This window comes from Halichoerus grypus, chromosome 6, assembly GCF_964656455.1.
Source record: "Halichoerus grypus chromosome 6, mHalGry1.hap1.1, whole genome shotgun sequence".
NCBI lineage: Eukaryota > Metazoa > Chordata > Mammalia > Carnivora > Phocidae > Halichoerus > Halichoerus grypus.
The window spans coordinates 29,813,855-29,838,840 of record NC_135717.1 but is presented as its reverse complement, the minus strand read 5'-3'; the positions used below and the strand labels follow the sequence as shown (position 1 = coordinate 29,838,840).

The 24,986-nt window shown below is 40.6% G+C and overlaps 2 long non-coding RNA genes across 6 annotated transcripts in view; one reads left to right on the top strand and one right to left on the bottom strand.

The window, feature by feature from the left end:
• The window catches only part of LOC144382077 (uncharacterized), a 405,648-nt gene that overhangs the window by 197,520 nt on the left and 183,142 nt on the right, over positions 1 to 24,986 (bottom strand). The window contains exon 6 of the long non-coding RNA XR_013448474.1: positions 959 to 1,036. This is a non-coding gene — a long non-coding RNA (uncharacterized LOC144382077). The remainder of the gene's footprint in view (positions 1 to 958; positions 1,037 to 24,986) is intronic.
• The window catches only part of LOC144382290 (uncharacterized), a 43,459-nt gene continuing 23,157 nt past the window's right edge, over positions 4,685 to 24,986 (top strand). For 3 of the 5 annotated variants that reach the window (XR_013448899.1, XR_013448898.1, XR_013448897.1), the window contains exons 1-3: positions 4,685 to 4,787; positions 5,983 to 6,372; positions 12,731 to 12,907. This is a non-coding gene — a long non-coding RNA (uncharacterized LOC144382290). Of the gene's footprint in view, positions 4,788 to 5,982; positions 6,373 to 12,730; positions 12,908 to 14,121; positions 14,990 to 24,986 lie in introns of those variants that run through there. The other 2 variants (XR_013448901.1, XR_013448900.1) reach the window with 2 other exon arrangements.

The window sequence follows — 24,986 nt, the reverse complement described above, 5'->3', positions numbered from 1 at the left end:
GCCTTGTTCTGGGTGAGGGTTTGGCTGAAGGGAAATTTGTGTCTGGTTTGATCTTCTATCCAGACTCCTAAAACTTTCTCCGTATCAGCAAGGAGTCTATTTTGCTTTCTTATCATTCATGTGTTCACTGGAGTAGGACTTTCAATTTCTTTCAAGAACTTTCCCCGTTGCATTCACAATGTGGCTAACTGTTTGGAGCAAGAGGCTTAGCTTTCGGCCTATCTTGGGTTTTGACATGCCTGCCTCACGAAGCTTCATCATTTCTAGCTTTTGATTGAAAGCGAGAGATGTGCAACTCTCCCTTTCACTTGAACGCTTAGAGGCCGTTATAGGGTTATTTATTGGCCTAATCTCCATATTGTTGTGTCTCAGGAAATAGGGAAGCTCCCAAGGGAGGGAGAGAGATGAGAGAATGGCCAGTAACTGGAGCAGTAAAACACACACAATATTTATCAATTGAGGTCACCGTCTTGTATGAGCATGACTCGTGGCATCCCAAAACAATTACGATAGTAACATCAAAGATCACCAATCACAGATCACCATAAATGATATAATAACAATGAACAAGTTTGAAATACTGTGAGAATTACCAAAATGTGACAGAAAGACACGAAGTGAGCAAATGCTCTTGGAAAAATATGCCAACAGACTTGCCCGAAACACGATTGCCACACATCAGCAATTAGTAGAAACTGCCCTATCTGGGAAGCACAATCAAATGAGGTATGCCTGGAATACCAATTCTACAAAAACTCTTCTTCTAAAAAAACTGGAGAGGAAGGAATACTGCCTGATTCATTCTATGAGGGCACCATTACCCTGACTTTAAAACCAGAAAAAGACAGAAGAAAAAAAAATTAGAGAACAATGTCTCTCATGCACACAGATGCAAAAATTCTCAATAAAATTCAAGCAAATTAAATCTCACATTTTTGTAAAGAGACAATAAAAATACCTGTGTGGGGTTTATCTCAGGAGCACAGCTTGGTTTAGTATTTGAAAACTGATCCATGGAATTCACTGTACGAGCAGCCTGTAAGAAAACAACAAAGCAGGACCAGTTCAATAATAGATGCAGAAAACCCTTTTGTAAAAAACAAACATCCATTGATTATAAAAACTCTGAAAACTGGCATAGAATAAAACTTCATCAGCCTGATAAAAGCATCCATAAAAAACCTACAGCTAGCCCCATATTTAATGGTAAAAGACTATGCTTTCCCTCTAAGATCAGGAATCAGCTAGATTTGTCTGCTCTCTCTACTTCTGTTCAACATCGTTCTAGAGGTTCTAGCAGCACAGTAAGGCAATCAAAAGAAATCAAAAGCAACCATATGAGAAATAAAAAGTAAAGCTGTCCTTATTCACAGACCTGATAATTTATAAAGAGAACTTCATAGAATCTACCAAAAAGCCACTAGAACTAATAGGTGAGTTTAACAGGTTTCTGGTCAATATATTTTGGAAATCAGTTTTGTTTCTATATATTGGTAATGAATACATGGAAATGAAGATTTATAGAATGATACTTTTTTAAATAATAACACCAAAAATATGAAATATGTAGGGATAAGTTTGACCAAAGTTGTGCAAGACTTATACACCCTAAAAAATCACCAAACATTGCTCAGAGAAATTAAAGAACATCTAAAGAAAGTGAGAGAGATGGTATTGAAAGACCTAATACTGGTAAGGTGTCAATGCTCAAATTGATCTATAAAGCCTATACCAACTCATTCAAAATCCCTGCAGGCCATATTTGTGTAAACTGAGTAGCCACTTCTGAAATTAATATGGAAATGCAAAGCTCCTGATTTTGGAAAAGAGGAACAAGTTGGAGAAATTGCACTATAAGATTTCAATACTTAGTAGAAAGCTACAGCAATCAAAACAGTATGATATGGTGTTGGCAAAAGAAAAAAACACAACACAAAGATCAATGGAACAGAATAAAGAGTCCAGAAATAGACCCACACGTACATAGCCAAGGATGCCAAAGTACGTCTGTGAAAATGAAAAGGAAGCCACAGATTGGGAGAAAATACTTGCAAAATGCGTATGTTGCAAGAGACTTCTATCCGGAATACACAAGGAACTCCTACCACTGGATAACAAAAGACAAACCATCCAATACACATCTGAACAAACACTTCACCCAAAAAGACATACAGAAGGAAGGGCCACCTGGGTGGCTCAGCCAGTTAAGCCTCCGACTCCTGGTTTCTGCTCAGGTGATGATCTCAGGGTCATGAGTTCAAGTGCTGCATCGGGCTCTGCACTCAGCATGGAGTCTGCTTGTCATTCTCTTTCTCTCTCTGTCCCTCCCACTCATGCTCTCTCTCTCTCTCTCTAAAATAAATATTTTTTTAAAGAAGACATACAGAAGGTAAATAAGCATATAAAAATTGCTCAATATTATTAGTCATTGAGAGAACGTAAAATAAATCACACTGAGATACCACTTCACTCATACTAGAATAAAATGTAAAAGATGGATCTGACCAAATTTTTATGAAGTTGTGGAGGAACTAGAACCCTCATACTCTACTGGGAAGAATGTAAAAAGTGACAACCACTTTGGAACATGGTCTGGCAGTTTCTTAAAAATTTAAACATTCGGGACACCTGGGTGGCACAGTCAGTTGGGTGTCCAATTCTTGGTTTCAGCTCTGGTCACGATCTCAGGGTCATGGGATCAAGACCTGTGTCAGGCTCTGCACTCAGAAGGGAGTCTGCTTGAGATTCTCTTCCTCTCCCTCTGCCCCTCCTGCTCATGCACTCTCTCTCTCTTTCTCTCTCTCTCTCAAATAAATAAATCTTAAAAAAAATTTTTAAACGTTCAACTAATGGATGACCCCACCATTCTCCTCCTCATATGTACCAAGGAGAAACTGAAGCATGTGTCCATACAAAGACTTGTAGAAATAGGGTCAAGGAAGCTTTACACTTAATAGCCAAAAAATAGAAGCATCTGAAAAGTCTATCATCAGATGGGTAGATAAATGAGTGAAAGATACCAGACAAAAAGAGTATGTATGCTATGTATCCACTTATATAAAATTCTAGGAAATTGCAAACTAATCTATAGAGACAGCAGATCCATGGTTATGTCGGGATGGAGGAAGGTATTCGGATGAAGAAGGCATTATAAAAAGGCTTGAGGAAACTTTCAGAGGTGACAGATAACGTTCATGATCTTGATTGTGGTGATGATTTCACAGATGGATTATAATGTCCAAACTCATCAAATCCTATACTTTATTTTTTTTTTTAAAGATCTATTTATTTATTTGAGAGAGAGAGAGAGCAGGTGGGAGTAGAGGGAGAGGTAGAGAGAATCTCAAGCAGACTCCGCGATGAGCATGGAACCTGTCACGGGGCTGGATCCCACGATGCTGAGATCGTGGCCTGAGCCAAAATCAAGTTAGACGCTTACCAGACTGAGCCACAAGGCACCCAAATCGTATACTTTAATATGTAAAGTTATTGTAAGTCAATTATACTTCAATAAAGCTGTAAAATAATGCAACCCTCAGTCCCATGCCCAGATATGCTGATTAAGTAGCAGTAGGTAAAGTACAAAAACCATCAGCTTTCTTAAACAGGTCTCTCGGGACATGCTGATGTAGGTGATCCCTGAACTGCACTTTGAAAAATGCTGCCAGAGGAAAATATATCTCTTGGCTATACCAACCAGCCAGGGGTACCATATACCAGGCATGGTTGGCCAGTTCACCCCAATCGGCCAGGCAAGCAGGACCCACCTAACTGGAACCAGCAACCACTTTTTCCTTCCCTCCCTTTCTCTCCACACTGTCTCATCCACAAGTTCATTTTTCTTTCTCGTCACTTCTTGTCTAGTGTTCTTACCTGTCACTCTACTGATTCTGGCAGACCCTCCTCAAAAGTCTTCCCCCTGTGGCTTTAGACTTCTCATGTCCCTAAACACCCCCAAACTTCTGGAGCCCTCCCCACCCTTAAGCTGGAAGGATCCTGCAACTAAGAGAAAAGGCATTACAAAGTTTCCAAAATTGACTCATAGAAAAGACGTTCTTTTGTCCAGAAAGGCTAGAAACCAAGCTCAGTCTAATGGACTCAAACACCTTTATTATTTTTTTTTCACAAATTCTTGTGTCCCTTTTTCTGACTGCATTTAGTTTTGAGATCTTGTGATTTCAGGCCAGCGGGCAATACGAGTGCATATTTTAAGAGTATGGAAAAAGTTAAAATTTAAAAAAAAAATTAAGAAATGGAAATAAAAATCCAATAAACTTTTTTAAAACGCTGATAACCATGAGGAAGATTAATGCATTTTCCCTTATCACTAATCCTTTGTGTGGATTAAAAGGGGTTTTCTTTGTGTGGATTAAAAGGGGTTTTCATTTTTTTTTAATTAATTAAACAAGGGGGTCATTAGGCTGAGGTGGCTTTAAAGCCTTAGTAACCTACGTAAGCCAGCAAAGCCTAAGCCTTCGATGCCTCAAGGTCAAGTCATGGAAAACTAAGGACAACGAATCACGATCAGCCAACTAGCCTTTCCCAAATAAGGCAACCACGGAAGCTGTGGTGAATCCAATCATTTCCTTGCAAGAGTCTTTCCTCTGGCTTCTGTCTGTGGTTGGTGGACTCCTAACCACTTCCCGTCTGGTGCTGCCTAACTCAAACAGAGGTTAGCTCAAATAAACTCTTGAAATGCTAAGTGTGCCTCGGTTTATCTTCTAACAGGATCAAGACATTGCCCGTTTGCTTCCGCCGCTCTGCCTTTGTCTGCTTCTCCTTCTGAAGTGAGTCCATCCCTCCCCCCCCATTTGGGCTGTCAGATTTGTCTTAGCTACTTTGTTTGAAGGTCACTTTGCTAGCACCTGACCTGGGCGGTCATTCAAAGCTGGCAGGAAAACCTGTCTCTCGGAGTTAGGGGCAGCATTAGTGCTCTCTGAGCTGCCTAATACGCCTCTTCTTTGCCCGAGACAATGAAAACCTAATTTGGAAAGCTGCCCTGGCTTCAGAAGCCGCTGTTCACTCAGTCAAAAGAGAACTTTATTTAAATAACAGCAATGATCCTATAAATTGATTGACTGCTTCTCACTTGCAGTGCTTCTGGGTCCATTACAGTGATGATATCAGTCAGGACTCTGTGTTGCAGGTACCAAGAACTCCCAGGTCAGAGAACTAAGCAAAAGGGAGGGGGAAAAAATGGGCTCACTTAACTTGGAAGTACAAGGGTAGTGTAACCTTCAGGCATGTCTTGATCCAGGGATTTAGTTGGGTGCTCCCTGGTTTCTATCACCTGACTACCATTCACTGGGCTATCTTCATTCTCCTGCCCCATGTTTGGCCCCCGGCTGGCCCAGCTTACAAACCCACAATTGCTAGCCATATTTGCAGAAAGGAGCCAGAAGCTCTCTCCCAGCATTCACACCTAGCAAAAGTTTCCTTGGGTCTCATTGACTTCATGAGATCACATGATCATCCCGGAGCCAATCACTATGGCTAGACACATCCCATACTCCCTTTGGCCAGTTCCCAGGTCACAAGCTTATAGAGCTGGGGTCAGAATGAGAGTAGGGGAGGGGGCCCTGAGAAGAAAATCAAAGTGCATTAGAAGGGCACAGTAGGTGCTCTTGGTGTCCCTCCCAAATCCTCAATGCAAGGCCCATGCAGCCATCTCCCAGCCGCTGTACCACTGGCTGGCTGTTAAAAGCTCATACCGCACTTCTCTGGAGGATTGCTTGGTAGACGCCTTCTCACCGACAGCTTTGGGGAATTGGGTCCTTCTCCCAGGAGTGGCCAGCAACGAATGACTGACTGATACAGGGGTATAAAGCCCAGCTCCCTGGCCTCTGGAGAGGGCAAACTCTGTGCTACAGTTCATGCACCAGAGCTCGCTCTAGGATCCAGCTAAGACTAGGCATCCCCTGGAACCACTTCTTTGCATCCCCAACTTTCCAACCCTCTCCTGTTTCTCTTACTCCGTTACAGGTTTGTCCTGAGAGCACTCACTCAAATAACCATTTGCACAAGAATCCCAATTGCAAATTCTGCTTCTAAGCAACACAACCTAAGGCAGATAAAAATGGAAAAAGCATGCTAAGTAGCAAAAACAATAGACCCTGATGATGATGATGATGATGATGATGATGATGATGATCTTCGCCATGTGTTGAGGACTGGGCTCCATGCTAGATGGTTTACAAACATGTCTTCTTCATATCCTCACCACAGCCTCCAGAGATGGTCATTGTTATCCCTGCAGGAAGTTGGCCTTTAGAGAGAGGAACTGAATTGCCCAAACTCATATTGCTAGGAGCTAGAAAACTTGGATTTGAACCTACTATCTCTTGTTGCCAGTTGCTACTGCTCAGAGACCAGGTCAGTAACCTCCACCCTACCTGACAATATAGCAAACCTCCTGTATCCGCTATATTCTTTCTTTAATGTGTCATATGTGTCAGACACTTTGCCAAGCTTTTTATGCAGCACCTCATTCAGTTTTCACAAAAGCTGTAAGAAGTGGAATATCATCCCATTCCACAAACCGGGACAACATGGGAAGGTGAATGAGCCTGCCCAAAATTGCACGCTAGTAAGTGGTAGAGCCCAGCTTGGACCCGAGCATCTGATTTCAGGGCTCTCTCTCCTAACATCTGGTTAACTATTGTTGCTAAAGTTCTTCCAAAATGTCCTAAGAAACCAGACTTCATCTAGCTCTGGAGAATCTAAAACAAAGAAAAGTTTCCCTTTTCTTTTTCTGAGCCTTGGCTTTCTAGATAGGTAGGAAAGCAAATAATAACTCTGGGTCATTAACCCACGTCTCAATCAATTTAAGTCAATTCCAAAAACTGTCAGAGGTGGGTACAAAATTGTCTGTCAGCTTCATACATTTATGATGTGGGGGAAAAAAACCCTGAGAATCGTGTTTAAAATTGGGATTCATTTCCTTGAGCTACATAAAGAGAAGTTGGCTCATTTTCTTTATAGTAATTGCCACAATTTTCCTAGTAGTTCCCTCTTTGTTGTCTGGCTCTCCCTGAAAGTAAGCTTTGTGAGCACAAGGACTAGGTTGGTCTTGTTTATCACTGTTTTCCCAAGACTTGGCACTGCCATGGCACATGGTTTGTTTTTTGAAAATATCTTTGAAAGAATACATTTTGAAAATGAAGGGAAATAGCAATCACATCAGGCTATCTGCTCCTGATAAAGTTCTCTTTAAAAGAGAGAACTGAATGATAAGGTTAGAGGTCTACTAACTCCTCATGATTCCACCAGTGATTAAAAGCCAGTAGTTTCATTATTTTTTTCTGTTCTCTGGTTTCCAGAACTTAATTCTGTCTTGTAAATTGAGGTCAGACAACTGGTAGAAAATTGAAATCCTCCAGGCTGTTTCTCCATTCGGAGACTAGAGCCACCATCAGCAATGTCTTAATGAATCTCTACTCTATTAAATTGTTATTTGGTCCTGAAGCAGGTCATTTGTAGCCCCTCTTCCTCAGAGCAGAAGGTAGGCTGCAGAAAAGAAAGGGAAAACTCAGACAAGGCAGAACGATATTAAGAGGTACTCTCCAACTGTGGATCTACATTTAATTAACTCTTTCTGAACAAAGAGCGATCAGATAACAGGCTCACACTGTCAAGGGAGGTTGGAGGCGGTGGAAAATTCCTGCAAAGGACTGTCCAGAGATGGACGTGGTGAGACATCCAGGGATGGTGCATCTGTTTGGAGAACTGGGTCCCTTGCTGCTGGGAGCCTGGAGAATGCAAACTTCTTGAGTCAACTCAATTCAGGTGGGAACTAACCCATCTTTGACCCATCACTCAGTTGCTGTGCTGTCTCATGCCCCCATCATGTTTTATTGCCTTCTCTAGACTGGCCTCCCTGCCTTCATTCTCAAGCCCTGCTCCCCTTTGCAATCTAAAAAGAATAATTATTTAATGAGCTTCAATTACACACAGATACTCTAAGAGCATTACATGGATTAACTTGTTTAATCCTTACAACAAGCCAGTGGGGTAGATAGGGTTATCATCCTCATTTTGTAGAGGAGGAAACAGGGACTTAGGGAAAAGAAATGGTTTGCCCAAGGTCCCATATACTAGTCAATGGCAGAACAAGCTTCTAGCCCCGGGCAACCTGATTCCAAAGACAATGCTGTTCACCTTGCTGTCCTGCTTCTAGCCAACACCCAAGTTGTCTCTCTGAAGCCTGGATCTGACCATATCCCTCTTGTTAGTCTTCTGTGATTCTCTGCTGCTCAGTTGATGAAGTCCAACTCCATTTCCTAGTAAGTTTCTAGACTAGGCTTGAATCTGCCTCCACCATCTCTGACTCCCTGACACTCTCCCCAATGTACTCATCTCTCCATCCCCTCTAGACTTTTTACTGTTTCTTTTCTTTCTATCTCTCTCTCTCTCTTTTTTTTTTTTTTTTTTTTTGAGAGAGAGAGAGCACAAGTGGTGGGGGGGAGGGCAGAGGGAGAGCAAGAGAGAGAGAATCTTAAGCAGGCTCCAGGCCTGCCACATTCACATTTGGGGGAGAGGGAATTCTACTAGCATCCAGTGAGTAGAGGCCAGGGATGCCACCAGATATCACATATATAGTCCCATCCAACAAAGAATTATCCAGCTCCAAATGTTAATATTGCTGAGGTTGAGAAACTGGCTTATCCTAGAGCCTGCTCATAGCAAACAAAGTGACTGATGTGTCTGTTAGAACAAATACAGCTCGGAACTTCAGTTGTGATGAGTGTTTATTTTAAAGGACCCAGGCTCCATCCTTGGGAATCCAATCAGAAAGTCCAGACACAATCAAAAATCTTAAAGTCCCAGGAATCTGGCATGGAAAAAAATCTGAGACATGCATTTCTTCAGTCTTTCGCTAATCTGGGCTTTTAAAAATCAACACTGTTTGACATAGACAAGATACCTGGTATGGCAGAAAATACAAATGAGCTCCATTCAGAAGAGAGGTTAATTTTTTTTCCAGAGCTATTCTGGGGAGGAAGGTGGGGAGAATTATCAGAGATATAGGAGTGACTGAAGAGTGTGAGCTTATGGTTGTATTCCAGAATATACTGGAGAGTGCTTCAGATGGAAAGTGTGGAATAATGCATGTGTCTAAAGAAGCAAAGGCTGTGTTTTGTTGAGATATTTTGAACAGAATATTGAGAAAACCCTGATCTAGGGAAAGGAAGATTGCAGCTAATCATGAATGATCGAGGCCCAACAGAAAGGACTTAGGAATATTTCTTGAGTAAGAAAATGAACTAATGAGAATAATGCAAAAATTTTTCCTGGGTGGCTATCTATCACTTCTTATCCAGACTAGGACACTCTTGAAAATGAAGGAGGGACTGTGCATAATTAACAGGGATTAATTGACATGACAGGCATAAACTGAGACTGTCCCAGGAAAATTAAACCTTTTGACAATTTTATGTAAATATTCTAATTATTGTACTTAGGCCACAGGTAGCGTAGACGTGGCATGCACACCACCATTCCTTCCTTCTATGCCGGTAGCAGACATTACTAATCCATTACAGTAGTCTTCCCCTCTAAATCAGTGTGTGGTCTTGAAATCATTCTCATTAGAGCATCCCCACTCTTCTCTACAAATTGACAGGCACTGGCATAAGTGATCAGACTCCAGCTGTGGGTGAGGACCCCATTTTTACACTCCACTCAGTTCCACGTGTCTTCATTCTCCCACCATTTTTGTCCTTACTGGAATTCACATTCTCAGGAATCTAGAATTCTACCTTTAGTAATTAAGATTATTGATTATTAGATACATTTTAAATTAATTAATTAAATAATATGTAAGTCAAGTTAATTTTATTATAAAATAAATTCTGAATTAAATTCAGGTTCCTAGGGAGGCAAAGCCTGAGACACAATAGTCCTTTTATTTTCTTTTTAAAGTTTTTATTTAAATTCCAGTTAGTTAACATACAGTGTTATATTAGTTTCAGGTGTACAATAAGTGATTCAACACTTCCATTTGTCATCCAGCACTCATCATGACAAGTATGCTCCTTAATCCCCATCATTTATTTCACCCATCCCCCCACTCACCTCCCCTCTGGTGACCATCATTTTGTTCTCTATAGTTAAGAGTCTGTTTCTTGGTTTGCCTCTTTTTTTCCCTATGACTGTTTTGTTTCTTAAATTCCACATGAGTGATATCATATGGTATTTGTCTTTCTCTGACTGACTTATTTTGCTTGGCATAATACTCTCTAGCCCCATCACATCATTGTAGTTCCTTTAGACATAACCTTGCAGAGTTACTTGAATATCTTGTTGTGTGTGTTTTAATGCTATATGATATTTTATCAATTTGATATCTAGGGTCAATTAGGCATGAATATTAAATATGTTTTTCAGTTAATGGTTAATAAAACAAAACCATCGGATGGATTTCTGCTTGCTGCAAGTTGTAGGGTTTGATTAACATGGCCATTTTTCTGAGGAGCCATTCTGGTTTCTATCTTGGCAAATACATCAGATAATTTCAACAGGCTTGACTAGTAGTTACTAAACTGCGTGGGATGAACTAAGAACAATGATTGATGGGCTGAAAGCTATAAGCAATTAAGAGACACATCTCCCTCAATGAATATTAATGTTTAACCATTGAGGACATGGGGGGGCAAGGTTAGGGGGTGTGGTTGGAGCTTTTCAACCATAATAGAGATCAGTTATTTGGAAATAAGACTGACTCAAAGTATCTGCCTTGTTTAATATAATACATGTGCAAGTTGCTGAAGATTGATCTCTAATTCCATAATCTTTCCTGTAAATTGCTATGTGGGAACCCTTTGTGATGTGTGCCCTGCAATCTAACCTCAGACCTCAAAATTGGCCCTTAACTGAATTCTTACCAGTGTTACAAGCTTTGTATTGTTCAACAGTAAACATATTTGTTATGTATTTGATGTACCCAAGGTTATTCATTGTAAATTAAATATTCATTGCAAACTAAAATACCATTTCAGATGTAAAACATTTAACTCTCTTTCTCAGATTGATGGCCTGTGAGTTGTATCCAGGCTACAGATGTGTTTATTTGGCCCCATAATATTTTAAATTATGTTCTAAAGCTTGCAACTACTAAAAAAAAATCTAAAAATCAGGAATTTTTGCATTTTTTAAAGCACATTTTATAACTGAAAAAAAAAAAAAAAACAAAGCCCTCCCACTCTGAAAAGTAGACTATCTAGCAGCACTGGGTATCCATTCCTGTGAAGATACTGGGTATTTTTCAGTTGCACCTAACCATCCTCATTTATTATGTTTCCTTCCTGGCCCCTCGAGGTATTTAAGTGTGGAACTCATGCTTTAGCTTAATAAGTCAATCACAAAGGAATCAACCATGAAATTGAAGATGTAGTCACCCAAGAGTATATTTTAATTTAAATTTAACATTAGCCAATGCTTCAGGCTAATGATGAACATTATCCAGCTGTTCCAACACAAACACACAGACACACATGCACACAGAGTTTCAGAACAAGTTCTACTCATTCAACCAAACACATATTTGCTAAGTACTTACTATGTGCCAGAAATGATGTCAGGTGTTTTGATAACAACATTAACTTCATCCTTGCTCTCAAAAAGCCCAGAGATAAGCAGGACAAATACACAAACTAACAGAAAATTGCAACACAGTGAACTGCTGGATTGGGGGATGTATTATGGAAACTCTGATGTGAGGCACATTCCCCAGATTTTTAAAATGTACCTTATACACTGTCAGTCTAGAAGGCAGAGGTAGGTTGAATATGTTTATAAGTTCACAACTGCCTTGTTCTTTTGGATTTAAATTTGTTTTTAGAATTGGTAACAGTAAGAGGAAAGCTATAAGTGACTCACTCAAGACCAATTGGTTTATACCAGGGGCAGGACTAGAACTCAGCAGCTGGGCAATTTTATTTTTTTCAGGAGAGATTTCCACCCACTGGCTTGAAAAGTGGGTCACGCCATTGCTGATAGATATGAAAAATATTATCAGGAAAGATTTGCTTCAGGCCACTGCTACGTAATATCTCCTGACTTCAAACAATGGGCTGAAAGATATTTCTGTCTTGTGGGCATTCATCTAGAATACCTGGACTAAATGATGATTATCTGTGTGGGTTGGGGTCAGTCTTAATGCAATACCACAAGATCATTATAGTGAAATGAAGGGCTTGGAGGAGGCTCTCATGGTCATCCTGATCCAATTTGTGTTTGACAAAATACTGAATGGGACAGCTAATCCCCAGAATGCAAGAATCAAATTGAGAAAGATCTCACTAGACTGGAACACTGGGCACAAGCCAAAAGATGAGCATTAACAGGGATAAATATTGCTTTAAAAAAATCAGTTGGTCAGGTACAGTATGAAGAGGATCAGGCTAGTCTGTGGTTCCCATGAGAAAGATCCGGATGTCTTAGAGGCTCATGTCTGCCAAAAGAGATGCTATGCCATAAAAAGATGCTAATGGAGAAAACTCTTCTAGTTAATAAATAACAAAACTACTACTAAAAACAGGCTCCCGATAAATAAAGAGCAAAGTTCGAACTCAAATTGATTAAAGGAACATGAAGAATTTATTGGATCATGTACCTAAAAGTCCAAGAGAGAACTCCAAATGGTAGTCACTTTGTAATGTGTAACAAACAACATCTAAATTTCAGTGGCTTTCAAAAACAAAAGTTAATTTTTAATTTTTCTTTCTCATAGGTGTATGGGGCAGCCACATTTGGACTGATAGAGGTTGGGTTTGGCTGGGCCAGACTGAACTCAGGACTTCCAGTTAGTTCTGCCTGCTCCATGGGTCTTCAGTCTGGGGCCCAGCCAAAGAGGCAGTGGCACCTTGGAGGTGATCATTTCAAGACTGATCACAGGAGCTCACAAGGGGTGAGTAGAAATAGGCACGCTTTAGGGTCTGGGCTGGAAACTGGAAACCATCACTCCTTCCCACATTCCATTGGCCAAGCCCAGTCAACTGAATAGCCCAACAACAGCAGAGTTGGGAAATCTAATCTACCCCATTTATTAGGAGGTATTGTGGTTGCATGATAAAGGACATGGATGTGTAATTCTAATGCAGAGAGAGAGATACAATTTTCCACATTCCACATTCTGGCTTCAGTACGCCTGAATTCAGAAATGCAAATAATGCCAAAAGGAATCATTTCTTTCATCTCTCTGCTTTCCACCATATTGACTTTGAGTACTAAAACCCATCTATACTCATAGCTTACCATCTGCATTAACATAACTTTACTATTTCACTGTATCCATCAACATAATTTTACTGTTCCAGGAAACACTTGCCCAGCAAGATAAAAGTTGTGAATAACTTTATTGTTTGTCCAAGGAACTTCACAAAAGACCCATCAATTCTTCAATAGAAAGCATTAAACAATAGTTTATACCCAAGACTCTTTGAACCCCTCATCTCAAATTTCTGATCTTGTTCTGTCTACCAATCCAAAACGATTATATCATAATCCTTACTAATTTTTTAAAAGATTTATTTATTTATTTGAGAGAGAGAGAGAGAAGTAGGGGCAGGGGGTGAGTGACAAACAGAATCTCAAGTAGGCTTGACTCCCAGCACAGAGCCTGATGCAGATCTCAATCTCAGGACCCTGAGATCATGATCTGAGCTGAAATCAAGAGTCAGATGCTTAACTGACTGAGCCACCCTCTACTAATTCTAATTAGTAAGTTGCCCCCTTATTAATTCTAACATTAGGGACTCACCTTAAATGGGCTTCAAAATCTCAATAAATATCTCATTTTTGTCCTCACTCTTCTGAGATGCTACTAAGATTCTATCAAGGTAGCGTTTTCCTTTATAGTGATAAAAATCAGCTTATCTTGGGACGCCTGGGTGGCTCAGTCAGTTAAGCGGCTGCCTTCAGCTCAGGTCATGATCCCAGGCTCCTGGGATCAAGTCCCGCATCGGGCTCCTTGCTCAGCAGGGAGCCTGCTTCTCCCTCTGCCTGCAGCTCCCCCTGCTTGTACTCTCGCTCACTCTCTCTCGCCTATGCTCTCTCTCTCTGGCAAATAAATAAATAAAATCTTAAAAAAAAAAAATCAGCTTATCTCTATCTTATCTGCAGGTTGTTTTGGTGATATTTTGGGGAACCAGCATTCAGTAGCCTCATTCTAAGGATATCACCACAAGGCTGCAAAAGGTGTCACCAGCTCCTTTAGATTTATGTTATAAAAGCTGAGCATCCCTACAAGAAAAGACAATTTCTTGGTAGCTACAGAAAATGTCCAAGGTAAGGCTGTGATTGTCTCAGGGCAAACCACATGCCCAACCGTAAACCAGTCAGATCTAGCAGGTCATTGTGCTGTGGTGGGCTACACCCCAATCTCTTGGCTACTGCTGGAAATGAGAATGGAGTGAACCCCTCCTGAGCCACATGGATTGAGAGCAGAGTAGGTGTGGTTCCCCAGAGGACAATGGAGCATCTGATACCAGAAGAAGGGGGAATAAATGTTGAGAAGACATAAATGACAGATATTTGCTCAACTATTTTAGCCAATAGATATTACTGGGTCCCACACAAGAGGAGAAAAGCCTTCTTGCACTACTTAATACTGATCTCTACAAACTGTTGTATATCCAGAAGAAGGAGTGATAACAGAATGGGATGGGCACTAATTTAATACTGAAAACTGCATAGTTTATCTAGAACAAGAAGCCTTGAAAGTTTGTCATGTATAAAAGTGAATAAAACTGATTCACACTTGATTCAATTCAATTAAACCCACAAAAATTGGGGCTGAATTATGTTATGGACTGAGTGTAAATACCCATCCCGCCCCCCAACCTCCCCACCCCTGCCAAATTCATATGTTGAAGCCCTAACCCCCCAGTGTGACTGTACTTGGAGTAAGGAAGTAATTAAGGTTAAATGAGGTCATAAAGGAGAGGCCCCGATACAATAAGACTAGTGTCCTTCATGGGAAGAGACACCAGGGAGCTCTCTCTCTCTCTCTCTCTTTCTCTCTGTGTATACACATTGAGGAAAGACCAGGTGAGGACATAGCGAGATTGCAGTTTTCTGGAAGCCAAGAAGAGAGTTATCACCAGAAACGAATCATAGGAGCCTTGATCTTGGGACTTCTACCCTCCAGAACTGCGAGAAAATAAATTTCTGTTGTTTAAGCCATCCAGTCTGGGCCATTTTGTTCTGGCAGCCTGAGCTGACTAATACAAGCATCAGTTTGCTACATAGTGTTCTGTGATTTCAGTAGGTAGGTGGCAACTTCACCAGATCTTGACCATGGCAAAAATCCTATGCCAGCTATTGAGTTAGATATTAGAGCATCATCACAAAAGAGGCTCTGACAATATGGACTGATAAGAAAAAATATCCAAAATTTAGGGATGCCTGGGTGGCTCAGTCAGTTGGGCATCTGCCTTCAACTCAGGTCATGATCCCAGGGTCCTGGGATCGAGTCCCACATTGGGCACCCTGCTCAGCGGGGAGCCTGCTTCTCCCTCTCCCACTCCCTCTTCTTTGTGTGCTCTGTCTCTCTCTAGCAAATAAATAAATAAAATCTTTAAAAAAAAAAAAAAAAAGAAAAGAAAAAATATCCAAAATTCAGAAGTAAGGACAAAAAATAAATACTATAGCATCTCATGTAGATATCATGTTACAGCACTAACAGTTCTGCTCACTCAAGATTTATCCAATTCTTTTAGAGAATGTATCTGTATTGACTTTGCTTTTTATTCTTTGGAGATCAAATACTGTAAAGTTGCATATCATCTTATAGATTTCTATGCAGGGGAAAAGATAGCCTTAAAGATTACAGTCCTACTGTCCTATAGGACATGACTCCATTTTATCTAACTAGCAATCTTATTCTAATTTCTTCTTTCTAAAAAGCCTATAAATACCTAGTTCTTCAAAATGTTCCTTGAATAAGTTTTACCTTTTTACTGATTCTTTCATTAAACAGTGGAATAAAAATCCTGACCTGTGCTCAATTTATATTTGTATGAAAGTCATGTTTTCGACTTTTTGAAAATTATTATTTGATAGAGCCTTCTAGATGACTAGGAGAGAGTCATTAAAACAAATTGCAATCGGGACAGGGAGGGATTAAGGAAAGGTAGCCACAGTGTACCACGGTACCAGAAGGATTTAGCCTAGCCTAAAGGATTGGGAATGGCTCCCAAAAAAGAGACGTTTCTTGAAGCATGAGTAGGGATTAGTCGAGTGAAGGAACGATAAGGGGATAAGGTCTGCAAAGGCCCAAGGTCATCAGTGAAAGAGAGGAGGTGGATAGAATCAATGGGGAGAAGCCATAAGGAGCATATTTTTTATCAGAGGGGTTGGAACCAGAGTTCTAGGCCTTCCAAGGATGTCAAAATTCCCAAAAGGTGAACAGAAAGGGAGCTCATGTCCCTGCACCTCTGATCAGGCTTGCACATGGCTTTGGATTCTAGGTAGGCTGTCAAATGACTCCCACAGGAAAAAAAAAAATAGCTCAGAGGCTCATCCTTGGGACTCACAGTTCAGCTTCAGACAGCAGGAAACAATTCCCTTCTCCTCACCCACTGTGGAACCCTGGAGAGGAGGAAGGAAGCACTTTCCATAAGACCAACCAAAGAGAGAGCTTTCCCAAGCCTGTGTTACACAGAGGCCTAATTAAATCTACATCCATGAAAGGGAGTGGCAGCCAAGTGGGCTCGTTCTGATCCCAGCTCTGCTTTGCAGATGAGGGTTTTTCCATAATGAGCCCAAACCACTTCTCATTTGGTTGCAAATTTCAGAAGACAGGAGGGAAATAAAATGTGGGGCTTGTGTTGCCAGGATATAAGCCACTCATCATAAAACAAGATAACTAGAACGTGGTAGATAGAAGACAACGTTTCATCGAGCCTGGCTGGGCCCTGACTTCCTGTGCTGGCTGGGCACAGGAAGGTCTTTGTCAGGGAGTTTTGACCTGGAGGACTGTAGGGCAAAGTGCTTTGTTCGGCCAGCAACCAACCCAAGCAATGGCAGCCACATAGAAGAGTAGTTTCTCTTTGGATTTTTGACACTGGTCAAAATACTGCAGACTTTGGAGACACGCAGACCTGGGTTTGTATCCTGGCTCTGTCACTTACTAGCTCTGTGGCCTTACGTAAGTAGACTCAACTTCTTCGTCTCTATTAGGGGATAACAACAGTCCTTACCTCAAGGGGCTACTCCTAGCATGAAGTAAGTCAATGCTTGCAAAATGCTTGGTCCAGGGTCTGACATGGAGCAAGTGTTTTCCCCCATTATTATAACTACAGAAATAATCGTGATGATGATGATGGTGGTCATCAAGGCCTGTCTGTAATTTCTATTATAAAAATTTGACTTAAAAAAAAAATTTGACTTCAAACCCTAGTCTTTTTTTCCATTGCAAGTTTCATCTTCAGCCTGTTTTAAGGAGTATGTCAATATATTAGGGAAAAACACAAGGAGTTTTGAGGTCTGTCATTCCACTCTGAGGACCAGGGGGGTTTCAAGTGAAGAGATGGGCAATCAACCCATCTTGGTTTGCTTGGGCCCTTCCTGGTTTTAGCACAAAAAGTCCCATATCCTGGGAAACCCCATGGTTCTGGGCCAACCAGGACATTTGGACACCTTATTTATAGGACTGACTCAGGTTGCACAGTGAGTCATAGAACCAGGACGTAACTCCAGGCCTCCTGTCACCCAGCCTGGAAGGTGGGCATAGCAGAGGTTAGCTCCAACACCTTGTCCTGCGGGTGAGCTGAAGAGGTGCACATACTGAAAGAAGCTCCTATTTATAAACTTGAGGGCACGGATTTTTGCAACGGGTACTACCAATGAATGAAGCAGGCCAGGGGAGCCTTGCAGCAAACTACACAGTGCTTTCGAAGTGGGTAGCAGGTATTTCACAACAGCCAAGGGTTGCTCTGTGGGAATGTGAGCCCAGTATTGCCAAATAGACTGATGATCCAAGAGATGGCAGATATCCAAATTTTTAAAAATGTGAAATCCCCAGTTTCAAATGTTAGCAACTAATTCCACCAAAACAAATGAACAAACAAAAAACCTGCATGGGCCCATCAAAATACATTCGTGGGCCAAACGAGATGTACCAGCCCTCAGTTTACAACCCTGACCTAGACCATGCTTTTCTTCACTTCCAGGCCTTTCACACACTGGTCCTTCTGCTGGTACCCCATTTCCTACCCTTAGCTCTTCAGATTCACCCCAGATGTCATAGGCTATGGATCAACCACACGCTCCTGGTTTTCCCACCACTATATGGAAAGAGTCCCAGGGCTCTGTCCTTGGATGACTATTTGTCTATCTCTCTTCATTTCCTTGTTCATTCATCCTCATGTCTTCAAACATCATCTCCAAGCTAATGACTCCCAAATTTTATTACCACTCTGAAACTCTCTCCTGAACGTGAGACCCATATCTTCGACTACCTTCTCGACATCCATTCTTGATGCCTCGTAGGCATTTAAAACTCAATATGTCCAAAGCTGGACTTTTGATTATGTACTTCCAAATGTGTCCCTTCCCAATCCCAGACCAAAACTGGAGCCTTCCAGAATCCAAATTCTCAACCCTCTCCTGGCATCACCTTGGTCCAAGCAACCATCATTTATCATTTATCACATTTATCAGAATCACAGGCTCCACACTGGTCACTTGGCTTCTAAACCCCATGGTGTCCAACAATCTGCCATTCACCTCTGACTCCCCATCACCTCTGACCGCAAGTCCTAAGGACCACCTGGCTGTTATCACCAACTCTTTGCACATGCTGCTTTATCAGTCAAAATGCTTTCCTCCAGATATTTGTGTGGTTCATTCTCTTTGCTCTTCTCACATCTTCACTCAAATGTCACCTTCATGGTAAGTATAGCTTTGAAAATCCAAATTTTCAATTCCCACCCTACCCATCACCATAGCCAGCACCCAGCAAACCCCACCCTGACCCCAGGACACTCCTGTTCCTTTCCCTGGCTTTATTTTCTCCTTAGCTTTTACCATCATCTAACATTCTATATATTTTACTTTTCTGGTTTGGGGCTATCTGACTTTTCTCCCACTAGCTCCTAGAGAACAAAGATTTGTGATTATTTTTTTTCATTTCTCTATTTTCAGAACCTAAAACAATACCTAACACATAGTAAATGCTCAATAAATATTTGTTGAATGTATGAGTCAAATAACCGAGATCCAAAGGATTGGCTGTCCTTTAGGAACTATCATGGAACTTTGAATAAATCAGAATAAATACATTTCTGCCCAGCCAAAATAATAAACGAACTCAAAAGAAAAATAATTAAGCGGAGGGAAAAATATTTTTGTAACACTAATGACAGAGACAGGATTGATTTCTTTTGTTGAATAAGTGCTCCTTCAAAGAAAGAAAAGATGACCAATATCCCAGTGGAAAACTCAGCAAAGGACACAAGATAACAGTTGGGGGAGAGGGAGTAATCAAATGACTCGTTAGCATATGAAAAGATACCTAACCTCTCTCATAATTAAAGAAATGCAAATTGAAATAGCAGTGAGACACTAAGTTTTGCCTAACAGGCTGGAAAATAGAAAGATATTTATTATATACAATGTTAGCAAGAACTTGAGTAAATGGTGAGTGTGCAGATCAGGGAAGCCTCTGTGAAGGCGATTTAGTCACTAATATGCAAACTGTAAGACACAAATCCTATGATCTACCAAGAATTTATCCTGCACTTTTCTTTGCAGAAATGCACTAAGATATATGCACAGGGAAGTCCATAGCAGTGTTGCTCATAAAAGAGAAAGACTGGAAACAACCTAATTCACCAAAAGTAATTGTTGTTAAATTTTGAAGCAGGTCAGGACTCTATTTTATAGATGACAGTATACACCTATTTGGGGGGGAAAAAAAAAAAAAAGGTTAGGTAGATCTGAATTATTTATATGGAAATAGGAAGTGAAAAATGCAAGATGCACAACAGTGTGCTTCATTTTATCCCTTTTGTATTAAAGAAAAAAAAAAAAAGGATATGCTTGTACCTGCATAGAAAATTTATGAAAAATATACAAGAAACCATTAACATTGGTTCTCCCTAGGAAGGGTAATGAGAGGTTGGAGGAAGACTTTGACTTCATTTATTTTCAAAATACTTAAATATTTTTGGGGGGCAGTTGGGTGGCTCAATCAGTTAAGTGCCTGCCTTTAGTTAGGTGCCTGCCTTTGGCTAAGGTCATGATCTCAGGGTGCTGGGACCCAGCCCTGCATTGGGCTCCATGCTCAGTGGGGAGTCTGCTTCTCCCTCTCCCTCTGCCCCTTCCCCCTGCTCATTCTCTCTCTCCCTCTCTCTTTCAAATAAGTAAATAAAATCTTTAAAAATATATTTAAACATTTTTTTGTATTTACTTTTTTAATAAAAATTTTGTTTTAATAAAACACCATTTCCCCAAAATATACATTGAGTATTTTAAGATACAAATCGTAGGACCAGTAGGAGATTGCCTGTTAGATCACAGGTCCCCCATTCCTCCACCCCAAATGCGAATTTTGCTGCTTCTTACCATCTTAACCTATGTATGAATCAGAATGAGAGCTCTCTTACATCATTCAATTCAGACAATGGTGCCTTCAGACCTGCAGACCACAAAGATAATTACATTGTGATGGCATTTTCTCTCTCCTTGGTCTCAGTCCTCAGTACAGACTTTTGGAGAAAGAAAAAATTATGGAAAGCTTTTATCCCTGACTTTGAAATGTGGCATAAAAGCCCTATAACTACCTGGAAAAATGAAGAGTAATGCAGGTGGAAAACTTCAGGTCCAGGAATAACTTGTTCTTTAGACTTGGGGATAACGTGCTTTGCATAATAACAGCTTCTAATTAGGATATGTTTTTGGGGGGTTTTTTTTGAGTTTTTTTGGTAACTCTTGGCCACCTTCAGCCATTTTGCCCACCCCCCTCAACCACCACCTCTGGCAACCACCACTCTGTTCTCTGTATCTATGAGTTTGTTTATTTTTTAGATTCTAAACACGAGTAAGATCACACAGTATTTATCTTTCTTTGTCTGACTTACTTCACTTAGCATAATGCCCTCAAGGTCCATCCAGTGTTGCTGCAAATGGCAGGATTTCTTTTTTTAAGGTTAATAATATTCCATTGTACGTATACACCACATTTTCTTTATTTATCTGTTGATAAACACTTAGGTTGTTTCCACATCTTGGCTATTGTGAATAATGCTGCAATGAACATGGGAGGGGTGTGCAGATATCTTTTAAGACAGTGAGTTTATTTCCTTTGGATAAATACCCAGAAATGGGATTACTGGATCATGTGGTAGTTCTATTTTTAATTTTCTGAGGAGCTTCCATATTGTTTTTAGAATGTATTTAGAATATGGGCAAGACCATACAAAATAAAACAAAACAAAAGTCATCCTTCTCACTTCGGTATTGAAAATCCAAGATTACATGTTAAGACAATGCCTTTTATTTAGCTTACTTATGTTTATGCTAATGTATATCAATTTGAGAATGCCTTATGCCTCATCTAGATCTTTTATACAGAAGTCAGGTTTACATCCATGGTCAGTGACTAAAATTTCAACACTTGGAAGCACTGGGGGAAAAATGATGATGGTGATACATAGAGTTATAAATAGAAGTAGAAGAAGTAGAAATAGTAGAAGTGAAAATAGTAGACATAGCAGAAATAGTAGTAGTAGGTAGAATAGAAATAAAGGAAAAAGTTGATGTAAAAGAGGCCAATGTAGTAGTGACAGAGATTCTCTCATTGACCAAACTCTGCTCAGGCTCCCCTGAACTTTTTCCCTACTAGGCCTGACTTTTGGACTCCAATGTTTGTCTCTGCATTGTCCAATATTAACAAGAATTCTGCTAGTTGGTTTAGCCAGAATTTCCCATCCTCCATACCTGATCACCCTTCAGTGTTTAACCATGTTCCTCATCCTCTACCATCCTCCAGGTGATGTCTGATCACCCTGGCCTGTCTTCAGCAAGAATCTTGTTTGATTGGCTTAGGCAGAATCCTCCTTACCCTCAACGTTTTTTCTTAGTAATTTCCCATCTGTTGACCTCCCCCCTTGTTCCTTGATTATAAATTCCCACTTGCCCATGCTGTATTCAGTATTAAGTCCAATCTCTCTCCCCCATGGCAAGACCCCATTCCTACACTTATCATGATGACCCTTTCCATTACACCATGAGTGTCATGAAGACAAGGACCTGTGTGTCTTGCTTCTTGCCTGTCACCCACCATCTAACACTATTCTCTCTCTCTTTTTCAACCTTCTACCCCCTTTCCAAATGCCTTTCATGACTTTGCTTTCCTTGAAACAACCACACATATGGCTATTTAAACTAATTAAATTTTTTTTAAAAACTTAAAACTCAGTTCTTTATTTGCACTACTCACATTTCAAGGACTCAAAGCCACATGGGGCTAGTGGCAACTGGTTTGGACTGAATACATCTACAGCATTTCCATCACCACAGAAAGTTCTATCGGACAGACTGGAACAGACCATTTCAATACATTCTAAGTTTTCTGAGATTTGAGTTCTCATTTGAGACTTTGCCAACACTGATCCCAAGATGGACTTGGGTGATTTGCTTCTCCCAATGTTCAGAATCACCCAGCAAGATCCATTTGGACCAAAGGAAGACATTAATGGCATCCCATGAGGACCACCAAGTCTCATTTCTGTACAGACAGTACTTTGAGTGGTTTGGGATGGTAGCACAGTGTAACCTCTATGTGGTTCCTGGAATCCCCAAAGCCCGGCCTCTGCCTCCACAGTCATCTGTCTCTCCATGGGAGGGATGTTGCATCCATGTAGGAAAGGAGAAGAAAGGAGGCTGTGTGGTGGTGTTATTGCCATGAACACTCTTGATGTCTCTCCTGATTCCCCAAATGTAGCAGGGACTGAGTGAGCAGTGACAAGTGGCTTCTTTGAAGCCAGTCATCCCCATTTTAATTATTTGATCCATCGGAGTGCAGTGATTTGACGGGTTTAAGTTCAGGATTTTTCTAGGCAGTCAAAGTTCAATTAGGGAACATTAACTGTTCCCCAGTTACATGAGAGGCTCTGAAATTCCACTGAAACTCAAATTATACTTGGGTGGAAATCTGCAAGGTCAGGCTTGAAGATTCATAAGCATAAACAAAAGGGAGAGGAAGATTTGGGAAGAAAAGTGGATGAGGAAGAGAAATGGAGAATACAAGAGAGAATACATCCAGCCAGAAAAAAAATGACTCACAAAAGTAGTCCTTAGGGATTTAAAAATTGGATTTACTGCTTCAACAAGCAGTTGTTAAGGAGCAAAAAATGTTCTATGTTAAGTGCTCTGGAGAACATAGAAGAGAGAGCTCCGGTGTTTTCCTCAGACAGATCTGACTTAAAATCCTAGACCTTCTGTGGGATACTATGAAATTATGCAGCCTCACTATGCTTCCAAGTTCGTTGGTGTCTACCTCAAATTACCACTGTGAAGAGTAAATGAGAGAAGGTAATGGATGTGGAGCTCCTAGCATGCATCTGGAAAAGAGTAGGGTCCTAACTAAAGATAAGGATGTGAATGGACTTGCCCAGCAAGTACAAAGAGAGAAGAAACAGGGGCCCATGTTCAAGCCCCGAGAAGGTCAACATTCCTTGAAAAGAAAGGTGGGAGAAGAGGAGGCAAAGACTACTGGAACAGCCAGATAGAGCACAGAAAAACCACCACTCTTGAAGCCAAGGAAAGAGACTGTTTCAAGATGCTCACAAAAGATAAGGAAAAACAAGGACTGAAAATGTCCATTCATAACCAGGTGCGGCCATTAAAAATGAGGTGTGGCTAAAACACCAGAGGTCATAGATGTTTATGACCTATTGCTTCAAGGGAAGAAATCAGATTATAAAACATCTATGTATTCATTGATAAACGCTGCTGACTGTTTAGTTAGCTCATTCATTCAACAAATATTCACTGAGTGCCTGCTACATTCCAGGCACTATTCAAAATGCTAGCAATATGGGGGTGAGTGAGACAGGTACCCCATGGTGCTTACATCTTACTATGCATGTATTTATGTGATATTATGTGAATATGTACACATGTTTACATAGCTTTACCTTTGGTTGGAAAGGAGTATATGTGATGGATAATAAAATTGGAAAAATTCATATTTTTGCATATGCACATTGCTTATATAACAAAATATGGCAAGCTATGTCCCAAATATTATTGATGATTCATCCAAGTGGTGGGACAGTGTCTGAGTGGTTAAGAGCTCAGTTTGGGGATCAGGCAACCTAGGCCAACTTATTTTTGCTATCTACTAGCTGCTTTGCTGAGCAAGCTACTGACCCACTCAGCCTGTTTTCCTTTCTCTAAAATGGGGATAATAATAGTCCCTACCTCATAGTGTTTTGGTGAAGAATAAAATGATATAATGCAAGTATATGCATAACTCGGTGTCTGGTGCATAGCAAATGCTCAGTTACTCTCTGCCATTATTTTATTTTATTTATTTATTTTATTTATTTATTTTTTTAAAGATTTTATTTATTTATTTGAGAGAGAGAGAATGAGAGAGAGCAAGTACATGAGAGGGGGGAGGGTCAGAGGGAGAAGCAGACTCCCTGCCGAGCAGGGAGCCCGATGCGGGACTCGATCCAGGGACTCCAGGATCATGACCTGAGCCGAAGGCAGTCGCCCAACCAACTGAGCCACCCAGGCGCCCCGACTCTGCCATTATTTTAAATAATTGTTCAGCTTGCCTGGATATTACAATTTTTTCTATAATATGGGTGTATTCCTTTTGTAGCTAGGAAACATAATAGAATGTATTTAAAACAATGACTGTAAGTGGAGGGCAAGTAGGGACCAGTTGGCTGGAGATTAAATGCCCAAAGAGAAAAAAAGTAAGGTCGTACTGTATCACAATCTGATTGTGTCAAATATTAGTACTTTGT